This window comes from Pelobates fuscus, chromosome 1 (assembly GCF_036172605.1).
Source record: "Pelobates fuscus isolate aPelFus1 chromosome 1, aPelFus1.pri, whole genome shotgun sequence".
Lineage (NCBI taxonomy): Eukaryota > Metazoa > Chordata > Amphibia > Anura > Pelobatidae > Pelobates > Pelobates fuscus.
Genome location: NC_086317.1, coordinates 291,358,466 through 291,371,972, shown reverse-complemented (window position 1 = coordinate 291,371,972; position 13,507 = coordinate 291,358,466). Strand labels below are relative to the sequence as shown.

At 44.0% G+C, this 13,507-nt stretch overlaps 1 protein-coding gene across 1 annotated transcript in view; it reads left to right on the top strand.

Moving 5' to 3' along the window:
* The window catches only part of LOC134593986 (zona pellucida-like domain-containing protein 1), a 201,382-nt gene that overhangs the window by 34,836 nt on the left and 153,039 nt on the right, over nt 1-13,507 (top strand). The gene's annotated exons all lie outside the window — the stretch shown is intronic.

Here is a 13,507-nt window from a genome sequence, read left to right as displayed (position 1 = left end):
AGTGCGAAACTGATCCATGGGCCCCCCTTTCCTCCGACAGACACACACACACATGCATACAGACACACATACATACAGAGACACATGCACACATACATACAGACACGTACATACATACAGACACACACACATACATATATACAGACAGACACACACATACACACACAGACAGACACGCACACACAAGATACGCATACATATAAACAGACAGGCACACACACAAAGACACACAGACACATACATACACACAGACACATACAGACACACAGACACATACAGACATACACATACATACAGACACACACATACATATATACAGACAGACACACATACACACACAGACAGACACGCACACACAAGATACGCATACATATAAACAGACAGACACACACACAAAGACAAACAGACACATACATACACACAGACACATACAGACACACAGACACATACAGACATACACATACATACAGACACACACACACGCAAGACACACATACATACAAAGACAAATACATACATACAAATAGACAGGCACACAGACACACACACTCACACAAGACACACAAACATACAAAGACGCATACATATAAACAGACAGGTACACATACATACATACAGACACACAGACACATACATAGAGACACACACATACACACAGACACATACAGACAGACACATACATACAGACACACACACACACACACACACACACACACAAGACACACATACATACAAAGACACATACATACAAATAGACAGGCACACATACATACACACAGACACATACACTCACACACTCATACATACACATACACACATACAGACACACACACACACATGCAAACAAACAAACACACACACACACACATATACAAAATGTTTAAGTCACCCTCCTGTTTCCTACCTTTTAGGTGCAGGAGGGTGACTTTCCCTGGGGTCCAGTGGTATCTCAGGTTGATGGGAGTTCCCACTCTGACTACCTCCTCTCCTTCCTCCCGCGTGGGCTCTTTGATAGCTGGGAGGAGTGACCGGGGCAGTCACTTCCTTCCAGCATGTGATGTCATCACAGGGGGCCCAGTCGCACTGTTAAAGCACTGACTGGGCCCCTTGAAAATCCATACCCATCGGGTGGTCCTAACACCATGGGCCATGAACGTGATCGCACTTGATCGCAGCCGGGCCCGACCCCTATTTTGCATGCGCGGCATAAATCAATGCAAATTTATGGGGAACGTTCAGTGTCTCCATGCAGTGGGTGAAGACACTGTGCAGCACTAGACTAGGAAGCACCTCAAGCTATAGTGGTTCTGGTGACTATAGTGTCCCTTTAAATAGGAACTGTCACTTCCTATAAATGTATGCCACTGATTGCAGATCAGACAGCTGTGACCAGCACTAAAAGGTTTTTTTTTATATATAGAAATAACAGAAAAACCATATCAGCTTTATCAGAGAGCCCTCTGATCACACTAATCACTAATACAGTACTGTAAAGTCCAAATACTATACAATACAATGATTCGGCAGCATGGAAGGTTGTTACAAAAATAAACCCTGCTGTAATTGACTCTCTAAAAATATATATTAATAGTAGTAATGTACTACTCAGACTAATCACAGGGTTAATACTGTGATAATCACTGAATAAATTGGATTGGATTGACACAGATCATCCTTTCTGATGATCTTAGCCAGGGAGCAGGGTGTGGGGCAGGGTGTGTGTGTGTGTGTGTGTGTGTGGGGGGGGGGGGGGGGGTCAGGAGGGCCCAAACTCCACTCTGGCCAATCAGCATTTACTCATAGAGATGCATTGAATCACTGCATCCATATGGGTAGAGTTCAGTGGAGACACTGAGTGTCAGTGTTGCATAATCCCCCCACCCCTTCTAGTGGCATCTGATTGACTGCCATTGGAGGTGTCCTTAGCCATCAATGTAAATACTGCCTTTTATCTGAAAAGGCAGTGTTTACATGAAAATGCCTGCAGCGACTGACTATACTCAACAGAACAACTACATTAATCTGTAGTTATTCTGGTGACTATAGTGTTTCTTAATGTTGTAATTTTCATTGTATGGTTGAATGCAAATATACTATTTAAGTTAAACAATCATTTTTCAATATGTATAAAAATAAATCCCAAATTTACACCAAAAAATAATTATGACATTGTTTGAGGGATACACATTTCAATATCAATATTAAAATGCTTAAACTCTGCAACCAGTAAGTATGTAAATGAAGGCTTATGTTGTTTTTTTTTATAAATGCTTAATGGAATCTGCATTTTATAATTCAGATCAGGTGAGTCATTCTGTATTATATAAAGAAATACCCGAGTAGGTATAGCTTAAACCAAGCATGTCAAACTCAAAGTCTAGCATGGGCCAAATAAACAAGGTTTAGGTAATGTGGGCTCCAAAAACAAAAACAAAAAAAAACTTAAATTTTAATTGAAACGTAGGTTTATTTTGTAATGTGTAGTAAAAAAAAATAAAAAAAATAATCACCCTCTACTAAACTACAGCACCACCTCTACTAAATCCCAGTCCCCCCTCTACTAAATTCCAGTCCCCCTCTCTACTAAATTCCAGCACCCCCCTCTAAACAACAAGCAGACTCCACTCACATTGCCGCTGCCAGTAGTCCGGCCTCTGGTATAGCCCAAATGGCGCTGTCCGCACCCTGTGCCAAAGAGGATCCTTCCGCTACTTCCTGAAACCCTGTCAAGGTGGAGCATCGGAATGTGATGTGGCGTTGCGTGCATCCGTGCACCTCCATGTACTCCACTGTCCAGCCGCGGCCATCGCAACAATGACTGACACACACACACACTCACTGACACACACACACTGATATACACACACAGACACACTCACTGACACACACACACACACACACTCACTGACAGACACACACTCACACACAGACACACACACTCACTGACATACACACACTGACAGACACACACACACACACACAAACACACTCACTGAGAGACACAGACATACTAACTGACAAACACACAGACACACACTCACTCAATGACAGACACACACTCACTGACAGATACACACTCACTCACTGACAGGCATACACAGACACACACTCTGAAACACACACTGACAGACATACACATTTATAAATTTTTGCACACACTCAAATCATTCACTGGGGTCCAGTGGGGATCTTCTATCTTGATATCTCTTTATTGCTCCGGGTGTACCTGGCATCACTACAAACGGCGCGCGAGGGAGCAGTGAGGAGCAGGAAGACTGAGCTCCCTCGCTGACACCAACATCCTGTTTCCTATCCGGCCGGGTAAATTTTAGCAGAGTAGGCACCTGCAATTTGGAGAAAGCAGGTGCCTACTCTGCTTTAACACCAAGCATGTACTCGCGGCTCGCCAGGGCGCAAGGATTTTCATTATGCGCCGCATGCGGCCCATGGACCGCGAGTTTGACATGCTTGGCTTAAACCTTGGAAAAGATCATAGAAAGATAGTATGTGTTCACCTATTTGTGTGAGTAAATGGTGTAGATGTTCACGTATTTGTGTGGGTGAACCTGATCAAGTTACTGACAAATCACAGTACGCTCAATCAGACTGTCCTCTGTGCCATGTATATTTTCTACTGTTTATTTTCCACGTTACTTTATTTTTGTCACATTTTATTGACATATTAGAATAAAGGTCAATACCTTTCTTGACCCCAATAAAGTTTTTTTTTTAATTCACGGGTTGAGCATCCTACGGTCTGATGGAGCATGATAAGACATGAAAAATGTTTCCCTGTGGGACTGTATGGAATATTATCATATGAATGTATTACTGGCAGAGAAGAGCTGACAGCTCCGTGCTGAATCATATAACATTCTGATTACATCACTGGACAGTTTCTCAGTTGTGGGAAATTTATCTGTGAAATTCAGATACACATTACCAGAATCACACTACAAAATGTAATCTTCGATGAAATTCCTCCTTTAGCAAACAGACAGAAATTGTACTATGTTAAGATACATAAAATAAATGGTAAACATTTAGGATTATATATTATAGAGCCAATGTTGTTTTAATGCATATTTCTTGATCCATGGACTGTGAAAAAAAAGGTTATAACTTTGTTTATAATCTGCAGCACTAGTATGCCTTGACCACTGCTGCAGGTGTTATTTTACAAAATGTTCATCTTCAATCCATTGTCTGGTTTTATTGCCAATAATGATCATCATTCACATTATTTTATACATCCTATTTGCAGTTTCTCTGTGAGAACTTACAGCCTTGCACTCTCATTAGCTAGAATTTGCTATGCTAAACTGTTTATACACTGATTAAAGAAGCTCTGCAAAATCAGAAAACATAACTTTTTGAAAAGTATTTAATTATGCTACACAGTATCTTTATTTTGGACTCCTGATTTAAAATATTAAAAAATTAAATATTGTTTAATACCTTTTGAAATATGGCAGCACAAAATATAGCAATAGTATATATATCTTGATTAGCCACAACATAAAAAACAAAAAAAAAATGGCACCAAGGGGTGGGATATATAAGGCAGCAAGTGAACAGTCAGTTCTTGGATTTCATGTGTTGGCAGCAGGAAAAATGGACAACACATGAAAAGTGACTTTGATGAGAGCCAAATAGTGATTGCTAGATGACTGGAGCAGAGCATCTCCAAAACGGCAAGTCGTGTCAGGTGTTTCCAGTATGCAGTGGTTAATACCTACCAAAAGTGGTGAAAGCAAGGATGAACCAGCGTCAGGGTCATGGGTACCTAAAGGTTCACTGATGCACATGGTGAGCAAAGGCTGGCCTGCCTAGTCTGATCACACAGAAGAGCTAATGTAGCTGAAATTGCTGCAAAACTAATTGCTGGATATTACAGGAAGGTGTCAGAACACATTGCAATTTCTGGATTTGGGGCTGTGAAGCCGCAGACTGGTCAGAGTGTCCATGATGACCACTGTCCACTATCAAAAGCTCCTTTAATGGGAGAAATGGAACATGAAGCAATGGAAGAATGTTGCCTGGTCTGATTACGTTTTCTTTTAGATCAGGTGGATGGCCGGGTACAAGTGTGCCATTTGCCTGGGTAAGAAACAACAGCAGGATGCAAGACAGCAGGCCAGCAGAGGCAGTGTTATGCTCTGGTCAATGTTCTGCTGAAAAACCTTGAGTCCTTGCATTCCTAGCAACTTTGACACATACCACCTATTTAGAGATTGTTACAGACCATGTACACCCTTTCATGGCAGTGGTGTTCCCTGAAGGCTATGGCCTCTTTTAGCAGGATGATAAACCCTACAGCACTACAAAAAGTATTTAAGAATGGTTTGATGAACATGGCAAAGAGGTTAAGGCACAGCCGTAGCCTCTAAATTCCCCAGATTTCAATATGATTGAGCACCTGTGAGATATACTGGTACAACAAATCCTATCCATAGATGCCCCACCTCACAACTTGCAAGACTAAAATAATCTACTGCTAATGTCTTGGTGCCAGATGCCATAGGACACATTTACAGGTTGTGTGGGGTCTATGCCTTGACCTATCAGATCTGTTTTGGCAGCACAAGGAAGACCTACACAATATTAGGCATGTGGTTTTCATGTTGTGGCTGATCAGTGTAAATATATATTTGTGGATGTTTATATATATAACAAGATAGTATGCTACAAATACTGCAAATAATAATAATAATAATAATAATAATAACAACAATATTTACGTATTACTCTAATTTACATAAAAACTTTAATCAGGACAAATATTGCAACACAACTTCAACCCTTGGTTATCATAGCAACCAGAACGCTATGCTCACTAAAATAGTGTGATTAAAAACAAAAGCAACACAACACTATGTACAAAGTCTATTACAAAATAGACAGTGTTAAAAATGTATGTATAGTAGTGATGTACCGAACTGTTTGCTGGCGAATAGTTCCCGGCGAACATAGCGTGTTCGCGTTCGTCACGGCGGGCGAACACATGCACGGTTCGATCCGCCCCCTATTCGTCATCATTGAGTAAACTTTGACCCTGTACCTCACGGTCAGCAGACACATTAGCAGCAGACCCTCCCTTTCAGACCCTCCCACCTCCTGTACAGCATCCATTTCAGATTCATTCTGAAGCTGCATTCTTAGATAGAGGAGGGAAAGTGTAGGTGCTGCTCATTTGATAGGGAAATTGATAGCTAGGCTAGAGTATTCAGTGTCCACTACAGTCCTGAAGGACTCATCTGATCTCTGCTGTAAGGACAGCACCCCAAAAAGCCCTTTTTAGGGCTAGAACATCAGTCTGCTTTTTTTTTTCTGTGTAATGTAATTGCAGTTCCCTGCCTGCCAGCTTCTGTGTCAGGCTCACAGTGGATACTGTGCCCACTTGCCCAGTGCCACCACTCATATCTGGTGTCACAATAGCTTAAGCTTGCATTTAAAAACCAAAATTTAGTTTTCACTGTAATAGATTGAATAGCAGTTAGTTGTCTGCAAGCGTCTGGGTGTCAGGCCTTCAGCGTGTACTCTGCCAACCTCTGCCAGTGTGCTTTGCCACTCATATCTGGTGTCACTATAGCATGCCTTTAAAAACAAAAAAAGTTTTTCACTGTAAGCTAATAGCAGTCAGTGTCCTTAAAGCGGGTGTCAGGCCTTCAGCGTGTGCTCTGCCAACCTCTGCAAGTGCACTTTGCCACTCATATCTGGTGTCACTATAGCTTGCCTTTAAAAAGAAAAAAAAGTTTTTCACTGTAAGCAAATAGCAGTCAAGGTCCTTAAAGCGGGTGTCAGGCCTTCAGCGTGTACTCTGCCAACTCTGCAAGTGCACTTTGCCACTCATATCTGGTGTCACTATAGCGTGCCTTTATAAAGAAAAAAAGTTTTTCACTGTAAGCTAATAGCAGTCAGTGTTCTTAAAGCGGGTGTCAGGCCTTCAGTGTGTACTCTGCCAACCTCAGCAAGTGCACATTGCCACTCATATCTGGTGTCACAATAGCGTTGATTTAAAAACAAAAACATGTTTTTCACTGTTATAGTTTGAATAGCAGTTAGTTGTCTTCAAGCGGGTTTGTCAGGCCTACAGCGTGTACTCTGCCAACCTCTGCCACTGCACAGTGCCACTCATATCTGGACTCACAGTAGCTTGCACGCATAGTACCACTAATCCAAAAAAAATGACAGGCAGAGGCAGGCCACCCTGCAGGGGTCATCGTGGTCATGGTGCTGTGATTCCCTTTTGCCCTAGAATAATGCCCAGTTTTCAGAGGCCACGTACCCTGAACTTGAAAAGTTCTGAGGACATAGTTGACTGGCTAACACAGGACACCCAATCTTCTACAGCTTCCGCTCGGAACCTTGACGCACCATCCTCCTCCAGCTTAGCTTCGGGCACCTCTCAAGATACCACTCACCCGCCTGCCGCCACCACCAACACTAGCACCACAGCCGCTTCACTTGGTATGTCAGAGGAGTTATTTACACATCCGTTTGAAGAAATGAGTGATGCGCAACCATTATTGCCAGAGGATGTAGATAACAGGGATATATCTCAGGTAGGCAGCATTACACACATGGACGTACGGTGTGATGATGATGATGTTGTACCCGCTGCTGCTTCCTTTGCTGAGTTGTCAGATACAAGTGAAGCGGTTGATGATGACAATGCGTCCATGGATGTCACGTGGGTGCCCGCTCGGCAAGAAGAAGAACAGGGCGAAAGTTCAGATGGGGAGACAGAGAGGAGGAGGAGGAGACGAGTTGGAAGCAGGGGGAGGTCGTCACAAGGAGCTAGTGGCACAGTCAGACAGCATGCATCGGCACCCGGGGTCAGCCCGACAGCACGCCAATCAACGCATGCTGTGTCCACCAGCAGAATGCCGTCATTGCAGAGCTCAGCAGTGTGGCATTATTTTTGTGTGTCTGCCTCTGACAACAGCGATGCCATTTGCAACCTGTGCCAAAAGAAACTGAGTCGTGGGAAGTCCAACACCCACCTAGGTACAACTGCTTTGCGAAGGCACATGATCGCACATCACAAACGCCTGTGGGATCAACACATGAGTTCAAGCAGCACACAAACTCAAAGTCGCCATCCTCCTCCTGGTCCAGCATCTTCAGCCACGTCAACCACTGCTGTCCTTCTTGCCCCCTCTCAACCATCTGCCACTCCGTCTCTCGCCTTGAGCAGTTCCCGCTCATCTGCCCACACTCAGGTGTCTGTCAAGGACATGTTTGAGCGTAAGAAGCCAATGTCAGAAAGTCACCCCCTTGTCCAGCGTCTGACAGCTGGCTTGTCTGAACTATTAGCACACCAGCTTTTACCATACAAGCTGGTGGAGTCTGAGGCGTTCAAAAAATTTGTAGCTATTGAGACACCGCAGTGGAAGGTACCCGGACGAAATTTCTTTTCACAAAAGGCAATCCCCAACCTGTACTCGATTGTGCAAAAGGAAGTAATGGCATGTCTGGCACACAGTGTTGGGGCAAGGGTCCATCTGACCACTGATACCTGGTCTGCAAAGCATGGTCAGGGCAGGTATATCACCTACACTGCGCATTGGGTAAACCTGCTGACGGCTGCCAAGCATGGAATGCATGGCTCTGCAGAGGAGTTGGTGACACCGCCACGAGTTGCAGTCAGGCCTGCTGCCACCTCCTCTACTCCTCCTACTCCATCCTCTTCCATAACCTCCTCGGCTGAGTCCTCTTGTGCTGCTGCGTCTTGCTCCACATCAACGGCACCCCCCAGCTCCCCAGGTACTATTCCTCATCCCGGATAGGGCAGTGTCACGCCGTCTTTGGTTTGACTTGCTTGAAAGCAGAGAGTCACACCGGACAAGCACTCCTGTCCGCCCTGAACGCACAGGTGGAAAAGTGGCTGACTCCGCAGAAACTGGATATCGGCAAAGTGGTTTGTGACAACGGAACAAATTTGTTGGCGGCATTAATGTTGGGCAAGTTGACACTTGTGCCGTGCATGGCACATGTGTGTAATCTGATCGTACAACGCTTTGTGCATAAGTACACAGGCTTACAGGACGTCCTGAAGCAGGCCAGGAAGGTGTGTGGCCATTTCAGGCATTCCTACACGGCCATGGCGCACTTTTCAGATATCCAGCGGCGAAAAAACATGCCAGTGAGGCGCTTGATTTGCGACAGCCCGACACATTGGAATTCAACACTCCTAATGTTCGACCGCCTGCTCCAACAAGAAAAAGCCGTTAATGAATATTTCTATGACCGGGGTGCTAGGACAGCCTCTGGGGAGCTGGGAATTTTTTTGCCATGTTACTGGACGCTCATGCGCAATGCTGTAGGCTCATGCGTCCTTTTGAGGAGGTGACAAACCTAGTCAGTCGAACCGAAGGCACCATCAGCGACATCATACCATTTGTTTTCTTCCTGGAGCGTGCCCTGCGAAGAGTGCTGGATCAGGCCATAGATCAGCATGAAGAGGAAGAGGAAGAGTTGTGGTCACCATCACCACCAGAAACAGCCTTATCAACATCGCTTGCTGGACCTGCCTTAACTGCAGATATCGACACTCTGAGGAGCGATGAACCCCTTGATTACTGGGTGTGCAGGCTTGACCTGTGGCCTGAGCTATCCCAATTTGCGATACAACTTCTGGCCTGCCCCGCTTCAAGTGTCCTGTCAGAAAGGACCTTCAGTGCAGCAGGAGATATTGTCACTGAGAAGAGAAGTCGCCTAGGTCAAAAAAGTCTAGATTACCTCACCTTTATTAATATGAATGAGGGATGGATCCCGAAGGGACTGACAGTGGGCGATACATTCGACTAAAAAAGGCCTGATGAGATGAGCTGCCTTGGGCTAAAAATGGTCCACACGCTGCTGTATTTTAGCTCTGAATGCCGGTTGACTTGCGTGACTTATCCGCCACCAACTAGGATTCAAGCCGCAATGTTTTAGGGCACTTTCTGCCTGGGAAACAAACATACATTTTTATGGCCGCGCTACAGCAGCGGCTGCAACAATACCTAATTTTTCAGGCATGTGTACATGCCTAATTTTTCGTCCCTCTGGTGCTGCACTGTGGCTTCAAAAAACAAACCAAAAAAAGGCACATAACAGGGATTAAACTGATAGGAATAGTACTACTTAACTCACCACTCCTATCTGGTGGCACATTAGATTGCACGCGCAGTGCCCCAAATTTGAAGTAGGAGGACAGACCAAGCATCTTTTTCCATCTCCCGGTTCCTAAAATCGATGCCATATACACGTCCCCTGATAGGGCGCCAGCTCGTTATTCTCTTGGGCGCCAGCTTGTTATTCTCTTTTTCACTTCACTAGGGACACTTTACTGCACTATGGGCACTTAGACCCACTCATTGTCTTGCACAGTGTTATTCCTAGCCAGCATCTGTGATGGGAAATCAGGCAGTCATCTAAACGTTTAGATTGAGCTTTAGCTTAGAACACCCTTGAAGGTGTTTAAGGAGATTAGGGCTAGTTTAGAGGATTCTTCTTAGACCTCTCTGAGTCTTTATAGCCCTTCTACCTATCCAGCATTTCTGGAAACTAGCTAAGAGAAAGGGTGGCTGTGTGTCTGTGATACATTTAACTTTATATCACCTTATTGACACTTTATCACTCCAGTCTCCATACTCTCTGCAGATACCCATCTATTTAGAGGGAATTTCCTTGCCCCTGCCAATATTATATAATAGGTAATATTATTACCATTATTACACAATTAGGTCTCTGAGGACAGGTGTCAATCCATATCTTCCAAGTGACCCTATGTAGGGGGAACAGTCCCTATTCTGCTCTGTGTCAGTGTGTATCAGGGATCCTTAGGATAGGTTTCAATCCATACCTGCCAAGTGACCCTATGTATGGGGGAACAGTCCCTATTCTGCTCTGTGTCAGTGTGTATCAGGGGCTCTGAGGACAGGTGTCAATCCATATCTGCCAAGTGACCCTATGTAGGGGGAACAGTCTCTATTCTGCTCTGTGTCAGTGTGTATCATGATCTCTGAGGACAGGTGTCAATCCATATCTGCCAAGGGACCCTATGCAGGGGGAACAGTCTCTATTCTGCTCTGTGTCAGTGTGTATCATGATCTCTGAGGACATGTGTCAATCCATATCTGCCAAGTGACCATATGTAGGGGGAACAGTCTCTATTCTGCTCTGTGTCAGTGCGTATCATGGTCTCTGAGGACAGGTGTCAATCCATATCTGCCAAGTGACCCTATGTAGGGGGACCAGTCTCTATTCTGCTCTGTGTCAGTGTGTATCATGGTCTCTGAGGACAGGTGTCAATCCATATCTGCCAAGTGACCCTATGTAGGGGGAACAGTCTCTCTTCTGCTCTGTGTCTGTGTGTATCATGGTCTCTGAGGACAAGTGTCAATCCATATCTGCCAAGTGACCCTATGTAGGGGGAACAGTCTCTATTCTGCTCTGTATCAGTGTGCATCATGGTCTCTGAGGACAGGTGTCAATCCATAGCTGCCAAGTGACCCTATGTAGGGGGAACAGTCCCTATTCTGCTCTTTGTCAGTGTGTATCAGGGGCTCTGAGGACAGGTGTCAATCCATATCTGCCAAGTGACCCTATGTAGGGGGAACAGTCTCTATTCTGCTCTGTGTCAGTGTGTATCATGATCTCTGAGGACAGGTGTCAATCCATATCTGCCAAGTGACCCTATGTAGGGGGAACAGTCCCTATTCTGCTCTGTGTCAGTGTGTATCAGGGGCTCTGAGAACAGGTGTCAATCCATATCTGCCAAGTGACCCTATGTAGGGGGAACAGTCTCTATTCTGCTCTGTGTCAGTGTGTATCATGGTCTCTGAGGACAGGTGTCAATCCATATCTGCCAAGTGACCCTATGTAGGGGGAACAGTCTCTATTCTGCTCTTTGTCAGTGTGTATCATGGTCTCTGAGGACAGGTGTCAATCCATATCTGCCAAGTGACCCTTTGTAGGGGGAACAGTCCCTATTCTGCTCTGTGTCAGTGTGTATCAGGGATCCTTAGGATAGGTGTCAATCCATACCTGCCAAGTGACCCTATGTAGGGTGGACAGTCCCTATTCTGCTTTGTGTCAGTGTGTATCAGGGTCTCTGAGGACAGGTGTGAATCCATATGTCAAGGTGTCAATATGTCATATGTCAGGTGTCAATCCATATCCATTGTTATTTAGGAATGCTAGGTGATTTCTGCCCTTTATGGATTAAAACCAGACTCTGCATCAACTGTGTAATTTTCCATGGGAGTTTTGCCATGGATCCCCCTCCGGCATGCCACAGTCCAGGTGTTAGTCCCCTTGAAACAACGTTTCCATCACTTTTGTGGCCAGAAAGAGTCCCTGTGGGTTTTAAAATTCGCCTGCCCATTGAAGTCTATGGCGGTTCGCCCAGTTCGCCGGTTCGCGAACGTTTGCGGCAGTTCGCGTTCGCCGTTCGCGAACCGAAAATTTTGTGTTCGCGACATCACTAATGTATAGATTATATGAAACAAAACATTTAAAAAACAGAGGTGCTGCCTCAGTGTAATGTGTAAATAACAGAACACTAAAATATAGACTCTTGGAGCATGCAGCAAGTAGTAGCTGTCTTTTACCTATAACATGTCCTACTGAAATGAGTTATCAAAGTGCAAAGTGCAGAGCTAGGTTTGAAGAAAATTATTGACATAGAATGTAGACTAGTAGAAAAGGGTTAAAAACAAACAAAAAACATTGATTAAAAATGTTAATTTTTTTTTCTTGCCAACATAGCACTAGAGCAGCTATACTGAAACGTAATTATACTCAGAAAAGTGCAATGCTTGGTTAGTCACTTGGCTAGCAGAATACTGGCATTTTGTTGATTTTTGAAACTATTAAGATCAATACAACTACTGCTGTACGTTCAACAGTCTCCCTGGGTTGTCTGTGTATCTTCTGTTGCATATCCCAAAGAGACATTTCCACTAATGAAACCAAGCCTTGGAACAACATTCTAATAGGCTGATATTGATTTGAATTCACACATGCAGTGAAGTTCAATAGAAATATGCAATATCATTCACTTTTGTGATGAAAATATAATTGAAGACTTCATTTATATAGGCATAGTGAAGTGTCATATGTTATAGCACATGCATGAAATCATATGTCTGATACAAAAAGTCAATCCATATTTTCATTTAACCCTTAAGGGCCATGGGGGTTGTGAGACACACCGTGTATCATGCTACTACTCAGGGGACTCAGAAGTTAAATATGTAGGTAAAGTGCATTGGCTCATTTTTATTGTTCTAATTTCATTTGTGCTACCATTTTTTTTTTTTATCAGCTCAATAGTACATTTAATTTGAAAATGCTTTAGCAGTCAATGTTGAATAATCTTTGCAGGTCTCCTGAAAGGTAATCACCTTTCATTTTTTTTCGGGCCTGCATAATACATTCACTTTTATCGCTGTATCATTGATATTGTTCTAACATTATTCCTCAAATTCTTTGAGCTGGATCTTAGAAATGAAAA